The following is an 18,974-nucleotide window of genomic DNA, read 5'->3' on the forward strand; positions in this document are numbered from 1 at the left end:
TTTTTATCTTAAATCCTGAATTATCAGAGGCCCATAAGCCCTTCTGACAGAACTCAATATAGTCAATTTTTTTCTTTTTTTTCAATAATGAGTCTGTGATGAGCAATGACTATGCTTCTTGTTCCCCAGCGATTCAAACAACTAACCTAAAAGATACCTGCGGTGACATCCTGCTGCCAAAGTACAAGCCACCATAGGGAGTCATAATGACCTCTCATCCTGGTCTCTGTTCCTAGGTCGCCTACCACAGCCAAGGTTGAGTTTGACCCCAAGGGACATTTGGCAATGTCTGGAGACATTTCTGTGTCACAACTGTGGGTGTTTACACTGGTATCTAGTAGGTAGAAGTCAGGGGTACTGCTCAGCACGCTCCAATGCACAGGGCAGCACCTACCCCCAACAAAGAATGATCCAACCCAAAAAGTCAATAGTGCCAAGGTTGAGAAACCCTGGCTTAGAACAACATTTTGAACAGTACTTAATCATCAAGTAATAAAGGCGGTTTAACTCTAACTCAAGGGCAGTCCTCTTTGTTCTGATGGTAGAGTACTCAACATGACAGATAAAGAATGTTGTGAACCTCTCATTTCACTCAATGACCGTCTTAAATACCAACTGTATGCAGGCATCATGCTGGGAAGAGGGGTTCAGAGCAAAGGAGACATGGTCCCTGTCCTCATGGATTTTACAGCATTGTTGATGAGAGAGCATAGGCAAAGGATCACTTAACTCAGGGTGAAATGACGGCTGTAAGCAATATAAGGAAATGTAAGCATGAGTAGTATTGGGATTTCACCTTGACAGTGTCACAGGGAAAGCTTCCTTGAGGAAAACATAGCTGGGCAAAGCCCTGAAGTATTCACAGGAGTTCATCCGGGAGAGGTGAAATGAGCTTTCCAGGCAAAGGAAGCAACACATACAAAAGTCCCAAAAGGAAGACGTGTAGTACATACAGAGAGCCATAAAGAGAAAATGAGAACGACACCAGAAGAGGTTTTGGCTTAGGGGACATTAGAAGAAGTGGTATTCTGGAAATGACAATACGGAAATTCATATGGAAACATAAACGACCCCGAATAGCCAAAACAATCCTTAGCAAACGAAACAATGCAGGAAGTATCACACTTGTAGACTGCAAACTTTACTATAATGTTGCAGTAATTAAAACAGCCTGGTATTGGTACAAGAACAGGCATTTAGACCAATGGAACAGGATAGAGATTCCGGAAGCAAAGCCCCAATTTCTCAACCAACTTATCATTAACAAAGCCTCCAACAACAACCACTGGGGAGACGAGAACCTATTCAGTAAATGGCTGATCACATGCAGAAGATTGAAACAGGACCCCTACTTTTCACCATACACAAAAATTAACTCTAAGTGGATCAAAGACCTAAATGTAAAACCTCAAACTATAGGAATCTTAGAAAATGCAGGAGACACCCTTTTGGAAATTGGAACTGGCAACTAATTCCTGATCAAAACTCTAAGTGCACATACCATAAGAAAAAACACAGACAAGTGGGACCTCATCAAACTGACGAGCTTCTGCAAAGCAAAAGAAACCATCAAGAGAGCAGGGAGACAGCCCACAGAATGGGAAACAATATTTGCCAACCATATATCTGACAAAGGCCTAACAACTAGGATCTACAAAGAACTCAAATGCGCCAAAAAGAAAAAAACAAACAGCCTCATTCAAAAGTAGGCAAGAAACACGAGTAGACACTTCTCAAAAGAAGATATATGGGGCAGCCAACAGACACATGAAAAAGTGCTCAGCCTCACTCAACATCAGAGAAATGCAAATCAAAACTGCATTGAGATACCACCTAACCCCCGTCAGAATGACCATCATTAATAAAACAAACAACAGATGCTGGCGAGGATACAGACAAAAAGGAATGCTTTTACACTGCTGGTGTGAATGCAAACTAGTGCAATCTTTTTGGGAGACAGTGTGGCGATTTCTGAAAGAACTAGAAATTGGCCTTCCTTATGACCCAGCAATCCCTCTGTTAGGAATATACCCAGAGGGACTCAAATCATTCTACAAAAAAGATACCTGCACATGCATGTTTGTTGCGGCTCTATTCACAATAGCAAAAACATAGAACTAACCACGTTGCCCATCGAAACTGGACTGGATTTTTAAAATGTGGTACATATACACAATGGAATATTTTGAAACCATAAAGAAAGACAAACATGTGGACTTCGCAACAACTTGGATGGATTTAGAGTCTATCACACTCAGTGATCTATCACAGAAACAAAGAACAGAGTACCATATGTTCTCACTCATAAGCGGCCCTTGAACAATTATCATAATACTATAAGAAAGGGATTGGCAGTAATGGGAAACTGCCAGGGAAGGAGGGGTAGGATTGGCAGTTGAGGGAAACTGCCAGGGGAGGGAGGGACACACCTCATCAAGAAGGGTACCTGCATAATGAACATTTGTATACCTAACCCCAAATTGTACCCCACCTCTTTAAAATAAAAAATAAAATAAAATAAAGAAGGAATGGTCTTTATCTTAATAGCAATGAGACATCATTCAAAGTCTTTTAAACTGGAGCTGGGGGGTTGTGAATGCATTAGGTATCTCCTAGTACATCAACTCCCATACCTGACTGCATACGAGAATTTCCTGGGCAACTTTTTAAACATATACATGTTCAGGCCCCGCTTTAGACCCCAAAAATCAGAATATCTAGGAGTGTTACCTAGGCATTAGTAATTTTTTAAAAGGTTGAGAAAAGTGTCCTAAACCATCACATACTCCAAATTCACATATACTTTTATGATCTGTAATGTAGTACATAAAAATATGCCTGAGGCTGAGTAGAGATTAAGCAAGTAATTACTCAGATGCAGCTGGAAGCTTCTATGGAAGAAAATGTGATTCTGTGCAAAGGGGTCGAGTCAGCCAGGAGCCTCCAAGAACAAAGAACCTCTCTCTAGCATACCAGCCTGTGCTAGGTACAACTCTAATTCTTGTCTTTGCAAAACTACAAACAACGTCAGGGCCTCTAGAAAATAGTCAATCCCATGAGTTTGGAAATCTGCAAATGCCAAGCTTAGATAGTATTTGGAAGATAGAAACACTGAGGCAGAAATCAGAATTAAATAATGCGGCAAAGTAACAGTAAAAGTGGGGGAAAAAAAATTGAAACAAACAGCAACTATCTCTCTCTGGTCATGCAGAGAAATGTTCGATTTTTAAGCAGTTTCAAGGGGAATAGGAGCGGAATTTTATCTCTGAAGTCTATAGTTTCAATGTTGCCCAGAATTACAAATAATTTATAAAGTTATGTGAGATACCTTAATGTAGTACTCACAAGCAAAGGGACATTGGCTTCTGCCGACTTGCCCCATTATGATACAGAGTAGGCGATTAAACCAAAATGAACATGACAGAGAGATAATTGCATATCATATTAAAACCTATTCTAAGCACCAACAACAATAAAAAAGACCCAAATTTTAAACTAATAAAGGCAGGCACAGAAGTGGGAAGTATTTCAATATAACTTATTATGCCAAACAGTACAGATAATTCAATAAAACAAAACTAGCTCCGTGTCATCAGCTTTATATCAGCAGATAATTCATTTGCTTCAGTTCACCACACACAACAAAGCACCGCTTATTACAGGCACCTGAGAAATAAAGCACCTCTTAGGAGGATTCACAACTGTGGTTCCTGGTCAAGGCTCACTGGCAAAATTGAGGAAGAGATGATCCATAATTCCTTTGGTATGTCTCATGTAAGAGAGATGGGGGAAGGACAAAGAAGAGGAAAGAAAGAATGCATTTCTTCTTCTTCTTGGGCCAAAAGCGGTCAGGTAGGCCCAAGTGCCTCCAGCTTTGAGTGTATTAGACCAAAGTAGACTGTGAATCTTTCCAGAAGCGTCCATTGGGGATAATCACAAAGATTTCTGCTGAGCTAATCATTCTACGATTCTACAATGCCAAATGTCTAAGATTAAGGGAAACATGGCAAAAACCCAGACAATGGAGGTACTAAGAAATTGAGACTATTTTGACCAAAAGAGAAGCTGGTTTTTTTTTATTTCTATTCTTTGTAAAAATCAATATAGTAGGAACCCCTCCCCTTAATGACTCGACAATCTATATTTACTCATAAGCCAATCACCTCCAGTGCAATAAATGTCATTCAAATGACACACACCTGAGCACTAGAAAGGGTCGAATCACTACTGGGTCATAGGTTATGATATCACAGGCTAAATAACAAAGTGTTCTCCAGGCAAAGGAAAAACATAGTAAATATTTCATAAGGATTGCATTTTTTACCACTAAATCAATTAATAGTGAATGTTATTCAAGGTATTTTGGAGTTCTGTGACAAATTGTGACTTAAAGCATTAACCAGGAAAACTTTATTTAATTATGGTTTTCTGTGAGATGTGCATTTGGTGTTTTCTGTTTATTACATATTCCTCCAGACTCAAGATAGAGACTGATGACATTGTAGAAGGTACACACTATAATTTCCAGACAATGAAGTGTTTTTGTCTTTTTCTAATTAAATATATAGCTCCACCCAAAAATGGATATTATGGTGGGGTCATTTTGTTCACATTTCATTTACAGCTAAAAGATGCAGGTAACTGGTAGTGTTCCTGGAATAGGGCTCGTTTTCAACCCAACAGGCCAATCCCCACTAGATTTAGGAAAGTTTGTGGTATGAACTAGAAAGAATGCCGTAACCAAAAGTAAATTGAACAATGACCTTTTTATAAAACAACAACCTATGACAATCAATTTAATTTTTTTAATTTGACTTTTTACATTTTGTAATTTTATATTTGAGATGTTTTTCCATAAGTCAGAAAAAAAAAATGAGATTACTTCTGGCATGTCATCCTGAGGAATGGCGAATTCAGAGTACACAGGACTCAAGTGTTTTTTATCTTCCTTTTTACTGATGCCCCAATCACTACTTGGAAGATCTACTCTCAATTACACCATCAATGGTCTATAGCTTCATTGATTTCCTGAGATTCATGGAGACACGACGGGAAGCTGTGAAATGATTTGAGTCTACTATTTTCCCAGCACTATTCTAGGAATTGAGGAAACAGCAATCAAATTGTCTTTTTCAGGCTTAATCTATCTGTGGCACAAACATAAGTAAGCACACACTAAGGTGTTATCTTCCTTGGATGGAAACTTGCTCAGAATAGCTCAGAATGAACACATACTAGGGGTTTCCCATGTGCCAAGCGCTTTATGTGGGTTATCTCATTTCATCCTGAGGAGGACTCCATGAGCAAGACACTATAGTCTCTACTTTTCAAAGAGGGAAAAACTGAGGCCTAGAGAAGTTTGACCTGCTCGGGATCACACAGAGCATAAGTGGTGTTGCCAAGATGAAGACTGGGCTTATCCTCCTCCAAATCCTCTGCTCTTGACTACACTGCACTAGAATCCCACAGAAAGGAAGTCATGAGTTTTATCTTGGATGGGAACTGGAAGAAGAAAGCGGAGAAGGCTTCGTAGGAGATGTGACTCAAGTCAAATCTAAAGACGAGTAATGCATGCAAGATAAGGAGTCCAAGAGATGACAGCCTGGCAAGATGACAGCCTGGTACACATCCTAGCCCTTCAAGGAAGCTTCCGGGCGAGTGTTGGGGGAATCTGTGAACAGTACATTAGAGATGTCTGCAGGGCCAGGCCCCCAAAGGACTCTAAACGGGTGTGTCAATGTGTTCATACAAGCATTTCAGAATGATCTGGTGACAAAGTAGAAGATGGATGAGAAGGACACCAGATGGAAGACAAGAAGACAGGGCAGGAAATAGTTGCATTGATATGGGATAAAATAACTATCTTAGTAGCACTGGAGATGGAAAAGAGAGGATTCAATATGTAGAATAATGGTGAACAGGATTGTGATTTATTAGCTCTGGGAAGAGAGGGAGAGGAAGGTAGCAGGGAAGGCACCAAGATTTCTAGCCCAGGAGACTGAATAATGCCATTTGTTAAGCCAGAGAGAATCGAAGAATACACAGCTGGGGAGGAAGGGGGGAGGTGATGAGCTCACTTTGAGTATGTTAAATTCTAAGTTCCTCTGGAGTATCTAAGTGGAGACAGATCCGATAGGCTGGGGGATGTGGGATTAGGGTTCCTTACAATAGCACATATCAAAAACAGTTAACAAGCAATGGAAAAGGATACCTGGGTCGCCTGATGAGCCACTGCAGACCCACGGTATACCAAACTGCTGGATGTTTTGAAACTCCAGGCAAGGGAAGGAGCATGCTCCCTATTTCACCACGTGGGGGCAGCACAGAGTGCCCACCTCACTGGGGACCCGTTTCTCTCCTGCTTTCCTGATACACTCATTCAGTCTCAAATTGGTGGCACAGGAAAACAATGTTCCACCTGCAGGATGGTCCCCACGGAGGCCCTGTTCATTTGCCCTTTGCTCCTTCAATAAGGAGGCAAACTGGGACAAGCAGTTTTCCATTCAGTAAACTAGTCCTGACCCTCTGATCCCAGTGACTGCTAAGGTGACCCAATTCCTTCTCTGTGTAAACACATTCCTTTATAGAGAACTAAAGTGCGCAGAGGTAAAGTTTATAGGGGTTTCTCGTGGCCATTCAGCCGTCAATAATTCCACATGTCCCTACATATTTTTCCTTCAAGGTATTTTATAGTTTATAATTGCATCTGTATGGAATCATTTGATTAATATTTCCCTGCCATTTCTGCAAGGGTCTGTGTCTTGTGAGCGTTACGCACTGCATCCTAGCTGACATTTAACATCCAAGAAAATAACATGAAGTGTCTTCTTTGTGTCTTGAGGATATCGAGTTGGCTGGGACAGGCTCCTGACATCAAATTGCTTATAGCCAACTTTGGATCCAATATCATCTTCTTTGTTGGCTAAGGACATTGATTCTGACTCTAAAAGATCCTTCCTCTGGTCTCCCTGCATCAACCTCTGAAGTGCACCCTCTAGGTCTGGTCCTCACACTAGAACCAGAGAAAGCTCAGGGAGAAAAGAACTCCCATAAGTCATCACACAAGGCAAGACCTAAGATTCAGAAAGCACTTTGAATTACTCTTATACATGATAACATTTTTTATTCTTAAGCAAAATGGAAATTGTACTTCCTTTAAGAGTCTCACTTGTGCACTTCTATTTCGAGCAGTGAGACGCATCCCTCGTGCTTCATAATCAAAAGGCACTGCCCATTTCCTACAGCAAACACTGTCTCAGGGAACGACATGGTCAAAGTTAAGATTTGCATATTTGTCCTTGAAACTGAGAATAATAAATCTTTCTGCTCAAAAACAAGAGTTTTAATGAATTAGTATAAAGAATTGGGGGCCTAACACAGGATCAAAACTATAAGCTTGGGGAGAAAAGGGACATTCTACCATTATTATTTATGAAGTAATTTCAATGCTGAATTTTTTTTCCTGAGTCAGTTCTACACCCATCAGAGAATTCTGTAGATTGAACACACTTGGCCTAATATTCAGTTGGCCAGCACTCTCTCTCGCTCTCTCTCTCTCTCTCTCTCTACACACACACACACACACACACACACACACACACACACACACACACACACACAATTTACAATTCATTCTATTGAGATACAATTTACATGCCATACAATTCACTCACTTAAATTGTTCCACTTGATGGTTTTTAGTATATTCCAGAGTTGTACAATCATCACCACTATTTAATTTCAGAGCATTTTCATCACCTGAAAGAGAAACTCCACACATTAAAGCAGTCACTCCCCATTTCCCTCTCTCCCCAGCCAATGGAAATGACTAATCCACTTTATTTCTATAAATTTGCCCCTTTCATATTTCACGGAAATGAAATATGTGGACTTTTGTGATGTTTTTCACTTTACATAATGCCTTTAAGTTTCTTTCATGTTGTAGCATGTATCAGTACTTCATTCCTTTTTACTGTTAAATTATTCTATTGTATGACTAAACCACATTTGTTTAGCCATTCATAAATGATAGACATTTGGGTTGTTTCCAATTTTGGTTATTATGAATCATGTTGTCATGAACGTTCATGTACAAGTGTTTTGTGTGGACATGTTTTCATTTGTCTTAGATATACACCTAGGAGTGGAATTGTGAATCACATAGTAAATCTATGCTTTACCTTTTTTGTTTGTTTCGTTTGCATATTAACCCCTTAGCATATAGATGGCTTGCAAATCTTTTGTCCCGTTGTATAGGTGCCTTTTCACTCTGTTGATTGCTTCCTTTGCTGTGCCGAAGTTTTTTAGTTTGATGTAATTCCCTTTGTCTATTGTTGCTTTTGTTTCCTGTGCTTTTGGACTCATATCTGAAAATTCACAGTTCAGACCAATATCAAGAAGCTTTTCCTCTACATCTTCTTCTAGCAGTTTTATGGTTCTAGGTCTTTCTTGTGTTTAAAAGGTTTTAAGCTGTTTTGAGCTGTTTTGTTTTGTTTTGTTTGTATATGGCATGAGATAGGAGTCCATTTTTATTCTGCATGTGGATATCCAGTACCTAGTTTTCTTAGCACTATTTACCTGAAAGACTATCCTTCCCCCATTTTGTGCTATTGGCACTCTTGCTGAAGATCAGTTGACCAGAGATTTATTTGGGGGGAGGCAGTTTCTATTTTGTTCCACTGGTCTGTGTGTTTGTTTTTATGTCAGTACCATGCTGTTTTGATTACTGTTGTTTAGCCATTTGAGGAACTGAAAGTCTGTTTTCCAAAGTATGACACCATTTTGAATTCCTCCCGGCAGTGTGTGAGGGTTCCAATTTTTTTACACCCTTATCAACACTTGTTAGCATCCATCTTTTTTATTATAGCTCTGCTAGTGGGTATAAAGGGGTGTCTCACTGTGGTTTTGATTTGCAATTCCCCAATGGCTAATGATGATGCCTATGACTTTTTGATGTCTAAAATCACTGTTAAATAAACAAGATGTTTGTTCACCCACTTTCCCTCACCTTTCTTATCTGGTGGCCTCATGGCAGGGAGGGCACATAGCAATATGGGACAGAGAAGCTCCTGTTCCTAAGGTTTGTGTGAATTGGCGTGTGTTACCAGAAACTCCAGTAGCCACTGTGTAGGGTGATAGAAGACTTAGACACTGAAACCCAGCCTCCCTTTAGGAAGCTTTCACATTAAAAAAACAGGAGGAAACTGTTGGTTTATGTTCATCTCTATGACATATGATATTGATTGGTAAAACCAACCCTGGAGTTTATGTTCCTTAAAATCAAAAATTGCCAGTTAGGATGTGACTATTATTAAAATCAAATTGCCTGTCCAAGCCTATTACAGAATAGAAAGGAAATCTGTGGTGTGGAATAGCTTGTGTGACCACCATGTGATCAGCAAGTTCTTGGCTGTAGATCATTGTTCAACACAGAGTAAAGATCAGGTTGTTCAACCAAATGCTCCATGAGCCCATGAGGTTTCTCCCCCTCTGAGTGAGGCCCCTCCCTTACTCTCAGGCTGTGCTGTTTGGCTGCATCTGACCTAAACCCTCAGTTTGGGGAAGCACAGAACCCACAACTGGCCAAGGAGATTCAAATCAGCGTGGACCACTGAGCAAGAGATGCCTTCTCTTTCTGCAGGACTTGAAGTTGGGCATACTTGGGCACCATAATGCAAATGTTTCTGTGGGCCTACAGAAGTAGCCCACAGAAATGAGTGAAGCTAAAAGACTAGAAAAACCAAAGTTTTTTGACATCATCCAAGCATCCGGCTAAACCCATGCCTGAATCCAATTACCTCAGGGATTTTTCATTACATTAATAAATGTTCCCCTATACACACACACACACACACACACACACACACACACACACACACACACGTTTTGTTTGTTTTCTGGGTGTGTGCGTGTGTATGTTTAAGTCAAATCAGCTTAAGTTGGGCTCCTGTCACTTGGAAAGAAAGGTCCTAATTGACACACAACTTAGAATTTTCTATTTTTCACAGCCACCATCCTATCCACTTGAAGCCCCTTCAGCATCAGAGTTGCTGTTTGAACACAGCTGTTTGTGCTTTGACCATACTGTCCTTATGTACTGACGAGACAAACACATCCACATTCCTCTAAACATGCCAACTATCCCTTCCACTGGTTGAACCCGATGACTCCCTCTTCACTCTTGTAGCCCTTTATAACCCATCCCACAGCCCCATCCAAGACCTGCTTCGCTCACCTCCTGATTCTCCAACACTATCTGCACTTTCAGCCACAGGAACATCAACCTGACACATCCATCCCTGTTTGGCTGCCACCTTTCAAGGCATCTCCAGTTCACTGAAACTCCATGCCTCCTTGCACTTTCCTATTTCCAATCCACATATGAATTAAGGGATTTTTAACTACTATTTCAATATGCTCATTAGCAGAAGCAATAACCATTCTAAATGATGCCTTCGATTTCTCCCTACTTGCTAATCTTCAGGGAATAAGGCCAAGCACAGCGGGACTCTTCACAGCACTAATCCAACCCAAAGTGCCTATTATCCCACAGGGGTTTTTTGGTGGCATTTGCAAAACTTCACAGCTAAAGAACTTTGCCTAAAACCACCCACTGGGGATGGCAGATGTATGCAGATGTCCTAAACCCCACTCAATGTCCTGCTGCAAGTCGCCTCCCCCTCACCTCCCCCGCTGCTCATCACTCCCTGACACTCCAAAACGTTCCAAGCAGGCTGGCTCATGAACAAAATGGCCACTTATGCTGGGTGGGACTTCATTCCCATGCTGCTCCCCAGGGAGCAGAAATCTGCCCAGGCTGAGGTGCCCTGGTCCCCAGTAAGGAAGGCTTAGTTCTAAGAAGCATCCTTTAATTTTTATTATAACGCATTTTCACCTAAAATCATATTTCCTTGGTGTTTGGGCAAGACTGAGTTATATTTTTCAAAAAATGGGAGAAGGCATGCATACATATACAGCACACTGATTTGCAATGTGGTCTCTGGAATCAGATTGTCCAAGTTTAAATCCCAGGTCAACCATTTAGAAACATTATTTAACTCATTGTCCTCATTGTGTTTAATAGGGATAATAATGGGAGCCATGTTATATAGTTGCTGGGAAGATCAAAAATGATAATGTTTGCAAAACGCTCAGATTAGTGCTGGGCAGTATACAAGTGTTCTTCATACACTTGATAAAGGGATGGTTACCTTCCAACATGACGAAAGGGCTCATCGTGTCCAATGGTCTCTCTGAGTTTGAAGAAGGAGGCAGACCTCCCTGCTCCATGAGCATGCAAGTCTATTTGTGCTATAATGGGTCCCTCCAGAGGAATACTCCACAGGACATCCACCTCCCTTCCACAGGCTGTCACCAGGATAAAACAACACATGGGTTGGCCACTTTCAGTACAGACTGACTTCAGTTGGAGGGTATCTTTCCCTCGACGGTGACACGAACCCCTCCCTTTCTGTGTTGATCAAATGTATGACTACATGTTCCAAGGAGAAGCACTGTCTATGGCAGCAGTTCTCAACTAAAGGCGATTTTATCCCCCAGGGCACAATCAATAGTGTCTGGAGACATTTTTAATTGCACCAACTAGAGGAAAGGGAGTTACTAGTACTAGTGGATAGAGGCCAGGGAAGCTGTTGAACATTGTACAATGCACAGGAAAGCACTCCACAACTAATTTTGCAGCCCAAATGTCAATGCTAATGGTGTTGAGTAACCCCAACCTATGGATATGTCTCTTAAAGTTTGGTTCCTGGACTACCTGTATTAGCTTAGAGTATAGTTAGAAATGCACATTTTGGAGCAAAACTCCAGACCAAGTAAGTTAGACTCTCTGCTGATGAGGAGGAGGACCAAAATTTAGCAGGATCCTTTACACATTTTCCCCAGTTACCCAGGTGCTCAAGAACTCAATCTGTCCTTTGGGAAGCAGCCTTCATGGGGCCACACTCCACCTCAGACTCCTGTCCTTCTTCCCTCTTGCTGTTTCCCTGACTAATCTGTAAGACCGCAGAGGACTAACGCTGGAAGCAGCTTTAGGTACTGGTGTATCTCTTCACCAAGTTCCAGAAATTTGCACATGCAGAGTGGGGACAGGGGACTGTAATCAATTTAAAAGCAGAAGGATCTACAAAATATCCCAGTCCAGCCCCCTCTTTTTTCAGAGAAGGAAACTGACATTATTAAGAAGGGAGAAAAAATCCATGCTTGGTAGAATTCCAGAGTGGGTTTCTATTGTTTCCTTGTCTCCTTTTTCCTATCTTAACCAAAAACATATTTAAAAAGGAAGTGAAGAAGGAAGCTATGTGGAAGGAGGTGGGAAGGTAAGAGGCCTGGGAGCTAGACAGGTAAGACAGGTGCATTCTTCTGACATTGCAGGAAAAGTGGCAAGAGGAGAGATTTTAGGATCTGAGCTCTCAACCAGTGAGTGACAAGCCACTGACCCCTTCTTCAGTCGTCTGAAAGCAGTTGTGGCTCCTGTACTGTTCACAGGCCTGAGGAGACAGCAGCTGGCAGGATTGGCAGCCATGAGCAACCAAGAAAATATGGGCTGTATTTTTCTATCCTTCATTTTAAAAAGGAAAGTCAAAAATGTTATTAGCATTGGAAGAGTAAGACACACAGACATACAAACATACACACTCACACTGAGACACACAGACACACATATGTGCATGCACAAACAATACACATGCACCCATACCAATGTACATACACACATGTACAGTCCTGTTTTTCCCCCTCTAGGCCTATCTGCCCAAGGAACTTTCAGAAATGGCATCTTTAAAGCAACCTACAAGGTTTTCTGGAAACAGAAACCGCAGTCTCTGTCCTAAAGGAATTTTAAATCTGAGAAGAGGGGAGGAATCTCCATGAAGGAGACATATGTGTCCCATAAACATATGGACAAAGCCACATGAAGCAAAGTTGGAGAAGATGCTATCTGGGTTGGGGGTATGTGTAAGCAGGGCCACCTTCTATTTCTCTTCACCCCTCCCTGCCTTCCTCATTCCAGTCTGGGCTTCAAGAGAGTCCCAGAGCTCCCCACTCCAGGACACAATAAGGAGACACTGACATGCTGTTAATCTCAAGGAATCAAAAAGAGTCCCTCACTCTGTGCCCTCTCCTCCACACCAGTGCCCCTAATTCCTTCATCATGGGGAGATCTTCCTTACAAGCCATGGCCAGAGCCAGGATTAGCCTCTAATAATCCCTGGGAAAAGGAATATTTAGACTGAAGTATGTTCCCCTTCAGAGGAAGAAAGCACCCTTCACTCCACACAAGCACTCTGCCACAGTGGAGCAGGTTGACGGGGCAGGGGGAGTCACTTCCCTGTCACTAGAGGGGCTCAGGCTGACCATATGCCCAGGAAATCCTACAGCAGAGTATTCACACAGCTCTGGACAACAACAGGAGAACAGGGGCTACGAAGTCAAATGGAATCTGGTGCAAATTCTATCATGGCCACTTAAAAATCATGCACAGGCCGGGCTTGGTGGCTCAGCCTGTAATCCCAGCACTTTGGGAGGCCAAACTAAGTGGATTGCCTGGCCCATGGGTTAAAGACCAGCCCAGGCAACTTGGCGAGACCTCATCTCTACAATAAATCAAAAATTAGCCAGGCATGGTAGTGCGCGCCTGTAGTCCCAGCTACTTGGAAGGCTGAGGCGGAAGGATCGCCAGAGCCCAGCAGGTCAATGCTAGGGTGGCCGTGAGCATGCCACTGCACTCCAGCCTGGGCAACAGAGTGAGACTCCAACTCAAAAAAAAACCAAAAAATCACGCACATTATTTTGGTCATGTTGTAAAAATTATGCACATTATTTCAACTCACTGAAGTAGCTGTATGTTTTCTTGGTTTCTTGGCCTATGCAGCATCAATTTCCTTTTCTCCAGGTAACAGAATCGTGGTTTTCCTTCAGGTTGAAGGTACCCAACTACCTGACCCTACTCTAGAGGCATGGTAAGTAGCCGAGGAAGCACCACAGCCTATCCCACCCCCTCAACCAGAGCAAGTGAATCAGCAAGACCCATGACTCACATTAGACCAAAGAGACTCAGTCCTGGGATTTGAGTTGGAAACTTGAGAAGGAAAAGATCTGTCTACTAAAATTAGATCTACTACATATTCTAGCAATTCCACCTCTGGGTATATATACAAAAGAATTGGTAGAAGAGTCTCAAAGAGATATATTTTTTTAAAAAATGATTTCTGTTTATAGTAATTGAAACTGAAAAGCTGTAAACATGTGGCTGCTGGTGCTGTCACACCAAGAAAGTTCAGCAACACCATGGAAAACAGAACCGAGGGAATACAACTAAATCTTGATGACATCATTAAACCCTAGATCCAACTGAGCCTGAAATCCTAAAATTTCTTCTTGCATGAATAAACTTCTCTTTATTTGCCTAAGTCAATAAGAACTGAATTATTAATACTTGCAACTATAAGTTCCAAGTTATACACTCTTAAAGTCTCCATTTCTTCATAGTAAATGGAGATAATATTAGTACTTATAGAGTTAAGTGGAACCAAGATAGAATGACAAGCATAAAGTATTGGCTTTTAAAGCCAGTTTCTCTTAAGGTAAGCAACTGAACTAGATTTTAGAAATAAATGATATCAAATGTGGCAGAAATGATCACACTCATCAAGTATCCTGTGTGCATCCTGCTGTGTTCCACAGCCCTCTTGCATTTAAATTAAGTTATATGACCAGTCCTGCCTAATGGGTTTTGGCCAACACTGAAGTATGGAGCTTCACCCTCCATCTTTCTCCTCTCTTGCCAAAGAGACCAAGAAGCTTCACAAAGAAATGGTGGCACCATGAAAGCAAAGCAGTCAGAATTGCTGAGTTTACCACATGGAGAACAGCTGCCCTGAAGAGCTGCTGGAATCCCATCTGCTGGGTTAATCCACTGAGACTTGGAGACTATCAGATACCACAGCACTGTCTACCCTGTACTGGTTATTAGAGATGTTTTCCTAAGAAAGACTTCCAAAGCCCAGTCGATAAAGGTAACGAGCATTTGAGCCTCCCTTAAGGGGAGGCTCATCCAAGGAGGTAGAAGCCCTACCCCAAGACAAACTTCACCTATGTCCTAAGTTTTCAGAGGGGCTGCCCACTCCAGTTCCCAAGACACTACCTCCAATACCTAAAGTGTTAGGGCAGGCAAGGCTTACATATCAACAGAGAGAATCCACAACTGGGGGTAGTGATCAGGGTTGGCAATGCTTTGCCAGTGCTCTTGTGTTAAATGTTAAATGCTGGTTTCTCTCCAGGGCCTGGAAAGCCCATCATGACCCAGCTCCTGCTTCCTCTGTGCTGCATCTCCTGCTCAGCCCCCTCAGTCACCACAGCCCCACCCCACTGACCCACCAACAATTCCTGGAACGCACCCGCCTCACTTCCTCTGGGCTTCTGCACATGCTGCTCCCTCTGTTTAATGTGCTCTTCACTAACTGACTCCTCTTCAGTTTTCAGATTCAACTTTTATGGCATGTTCTTAGAGGGGCCTTCTGGACCACACTATTGAAAGGAAGTTCCCCCAAAATTGTCCCTCTCAGCTTCTTTTCTGTTTTCTCCCCTTGCTTTCTCCCACATCTTCTTCTCCTGCTGCTTCCTGTACTTTCTCCTCCTCCTCCTTTTCCTCTTCCTCATGGTTAACCTAGCTAACGCTAGGGTGGAACTCTAAACTCTATATGGATTATCTCATTTAATCTATCAACAGTGCAATTGTCTGACTGATGTGCGCCAGTCAAGATTCTTGATTTCACACGACAGAAATCGAGACTGGTTAAGCAGGAAGTACATTTATTGGAAGGATAGTGAATAGTTCACAAAGTCAGTGGGACACCTGAAACCAGTCAAAACTGGGTGTCCTAAATTCCAGCCCAGGTCAAGCTTTAGGGCATGGCTAAGAGCAACTACCACCACTGGACATAGATCACCATCATCAACACCACTCTGGGGAGCTTGAAGACACCCACTGCTGCCTGCATTAACTCTGTCCTTGCACCTTTGAGGCACTTACATACTCTGGTCAAACTCCAATTGCTTCCGCGAAGGTCAAACACCCTTCCCAGGCTGCCATGGGGCAGAGATATCATCTGGTAGGAGAGCTGTCTGCTGAAACAGGCACAGTGGGCCATCCCCAAAGCATAAGGAAGAGCTTCAGATGCTGTCCAGTTCCAAAAGTGACAAATGCCTACTCTTCCCAAGGGATCTACAATAGTTGAGTCACAATTTTTAAAAATCCTTGCCAATACGAATGCCACTCCCACTAAAGAGGTTGAACAAATTTTAGTTAAAGACTATCCATCTGAGGAGAGGTCAAATTCTCAGGCTGACTGGGCACCACACTTCCCAGTCTCATTCTGCTGGTGAGGGTGGGCATAGTAGTTTTCAGGCGAAAGTCTACAGCCTAACTTTCTTGTGGACGTGTAGTTTCTGACAGCAGAGCCAGACGGCTGGGCCTTCCAGGTCTTGTCATACAGTATGGTCTGGAAACCAGTAGTATCACCTGGGAGCTTGTTAGATACGCTGAGTCTCGGGTCCCACTGCAGCCCTCCCAAATCAGAATCTGCATTTTCACAAACCCCCCAAGATGTATCTGCCCATGAAGGTTTGAGATGCACTGTTCTAGAGCTGTGATTCTCCACCTCATCTGCACATCGAAGTCACATGGGCAGTTTTTACAAAGGATGCCTCACCTCACTCCCATAAATTCCCATAAATTGTTTCAAGTTGTGGCCTAGGCATCAAAATTTTGAAAAGCTCCTCAGTTAACTCCAAGCAGAAGCCAAGGTCAAGGACTATGTACTTAGAAAGACATGGGCTAGATACAATGGCTCATGCCTACAATCCCAATACTTAAGAGAGGCCAAGGTGCGAGGATTACTTGAGCTCAGGAATTCAAAGATCAGCCTGGGCAGCACAGCAAGATTTCATCTCTACAAAAAATTAGCTGGGTGTGGTAGCACATGCCTGTAGTCCCAGCTACTTGGGAGGCTGAGGCAGAAGGATTTGTATGAGCCCAGGAGGTCAAGGCTGTGGTGAGCCATGGTTATGCCACTGCACTCCAGCCTGGGTGACAGAGTGAGACCCTGACTTGAAGAAAAGAAAGAAGGAAGAAAGGGAGGGAGGGAGGAGAGGAGAGAGGAGAGAAGAGGAGAGAGGAGAGGAGAGGAGAGGCTAGGAGAGAAGAGGAGAGAGGAGAAATGATTACATCCAATCCAGAACACCTTTGGAACAAAAATATATTCTTATAAAAACTGTCAACCCCGAGAGTTATTTCTCACACTCTCCTTCCTAAAGGGTCACAGAGCATTGTCAATCACTAAAGGTTCATTCTCAGAGAAGTAATTCTTACAACTAAAGGGTATCTATTGGTCACCGCCTCTCTGAGCTGCTTACTGTAGATCTTGGTGGGGTTTTTTCTATAAGTTTTCAAGTACAATAAAGCAGCAAAAGGAACCTCAGCGATCATAGGGTCCAACCCTCTCATTCTGTAGATGAGGAAACCGAGGCACAGAGGGAAGAGCTGAGCTTTCAAGCATAGCTGAAGACTTGAACTCCAACCTTTCTGCCCCACACTGACTCTCGAGAGAAGTGTTCAAGAGGAAAAGATGCTCGTTGAGAATGTGGCCAAAAGCCCATCACCAAAATGCTTACTATTAATAAGGAGGTTAGAATCAAAGCCAGTCCTGTAGTGCCAGTGGCTCCCTTGAAAGCCATTTTTTCGGTTTATTCTCATCTAATTATGGGTAGGTACAGTAATTGGAAACAGGCTATCTCCAACAGGCAGGGTTTCAGGAAATGGAAACCTCTAATACAATTTTGCCTGGGTGGAGTCAGCTTCCACCATCACGTGCAGCTGGGAGGAGGAAAGGGAAGCATATTCTAGGAGGAGTGAGAAAATCAGACTTAAAAGACAAGATCACCAGGGTCTGGGAGAGTTACAGCCCCACCCAGATAGCTGGGCACTGGGCTCCTTGTCCCCTCAGGGTTGTGCCCATGCTCCAGGGGCTGTTACTATGACAAGGGTTATTATGCAAGACCCACAAGATGATTGTCATCTTGAAGCTACCTCACTGAGCAGGCACTGGATACTAGGTGTTAGGTACTGCATAAGTACTCTTTACATTACCTATTAAATCCTCAAAACCATTCTTTGAGGTAGGTACCTCCATTTGACAGAGGAGAAAACTGAGGTTGAAAGTAGTTTGAGCTACTTGCCAATAGTCTATTTAAGAGTGGAGACAGGATTAGGGCCCAGTCCACTTGAGCCCATAGCTCTCACATCCACCATACTACACTGTCTATCCCTTCCTGTCACAACAGCCTCAATTCCTGATCAGGGCCAGCCTAATCCCAGCAGGTGGAGGAGAGCAGAAACACCAGGCCCCATGGAAGCAAAGGGCAGATGCCAGTCAGAGGAAGGTGGATGCTGGAAGGAAGGAAACGGCACACACAGAATAAACAGATGCCCCTCTCTACTGTGAGGGGAGCGCCAGCAACATGAGATCAGCTGACCCAAGAGCTGCAAAGCCAGGCATCTGCTACAGTGCGTTTTCTGCAAAGGGACCCCGGTCTACCACTACAATTCACGCCATCTGGCCTTCCAGTCACAGAGACTCCACTATCACTTACAGCTGAGCATGAGCTAAGCAGGTCTCCAGTGGATGCTATTTAACAAGTTCATGGCTCAGTGGCTCCCGAGATGGATTACTTGAAGCCCTTGTTCTGGGGCCAGATTTTCCGCAAAGTCAGCTGCAGGTGGCATCTCGCTCATGGTTGCCATCAGCCTTGTTAACAGAACCTGATCTGTAGATCATTGTTTTCCATCTGATGCCCACTAGCTGGGCTGCTGGCGGCTGCGGATTGATTTCAAGATCTCTCTCTCCCTCCCTCCCTGTCTCTGTCTCAGACTCTGTCTCTGTCTCTGTCTCTCTCTC

The sequence above is a fragment of the Carlito syrichta genome, unplaced genomic scaffold (genome assembly GCF_000164805.1).
Source record: "Carlito syrichta isolate Samal-C Ts95f unplaced genomic scaffold, Tarsius_syrichta-2.0.1 Scaffold288451, whole genome shotgun sequence".
Lineage (NCBI taxonomy): Eukaryota > Metazoa > Chordata > Mammalia > Primates > Tarsiidae > Carlito > Carlito syrichta.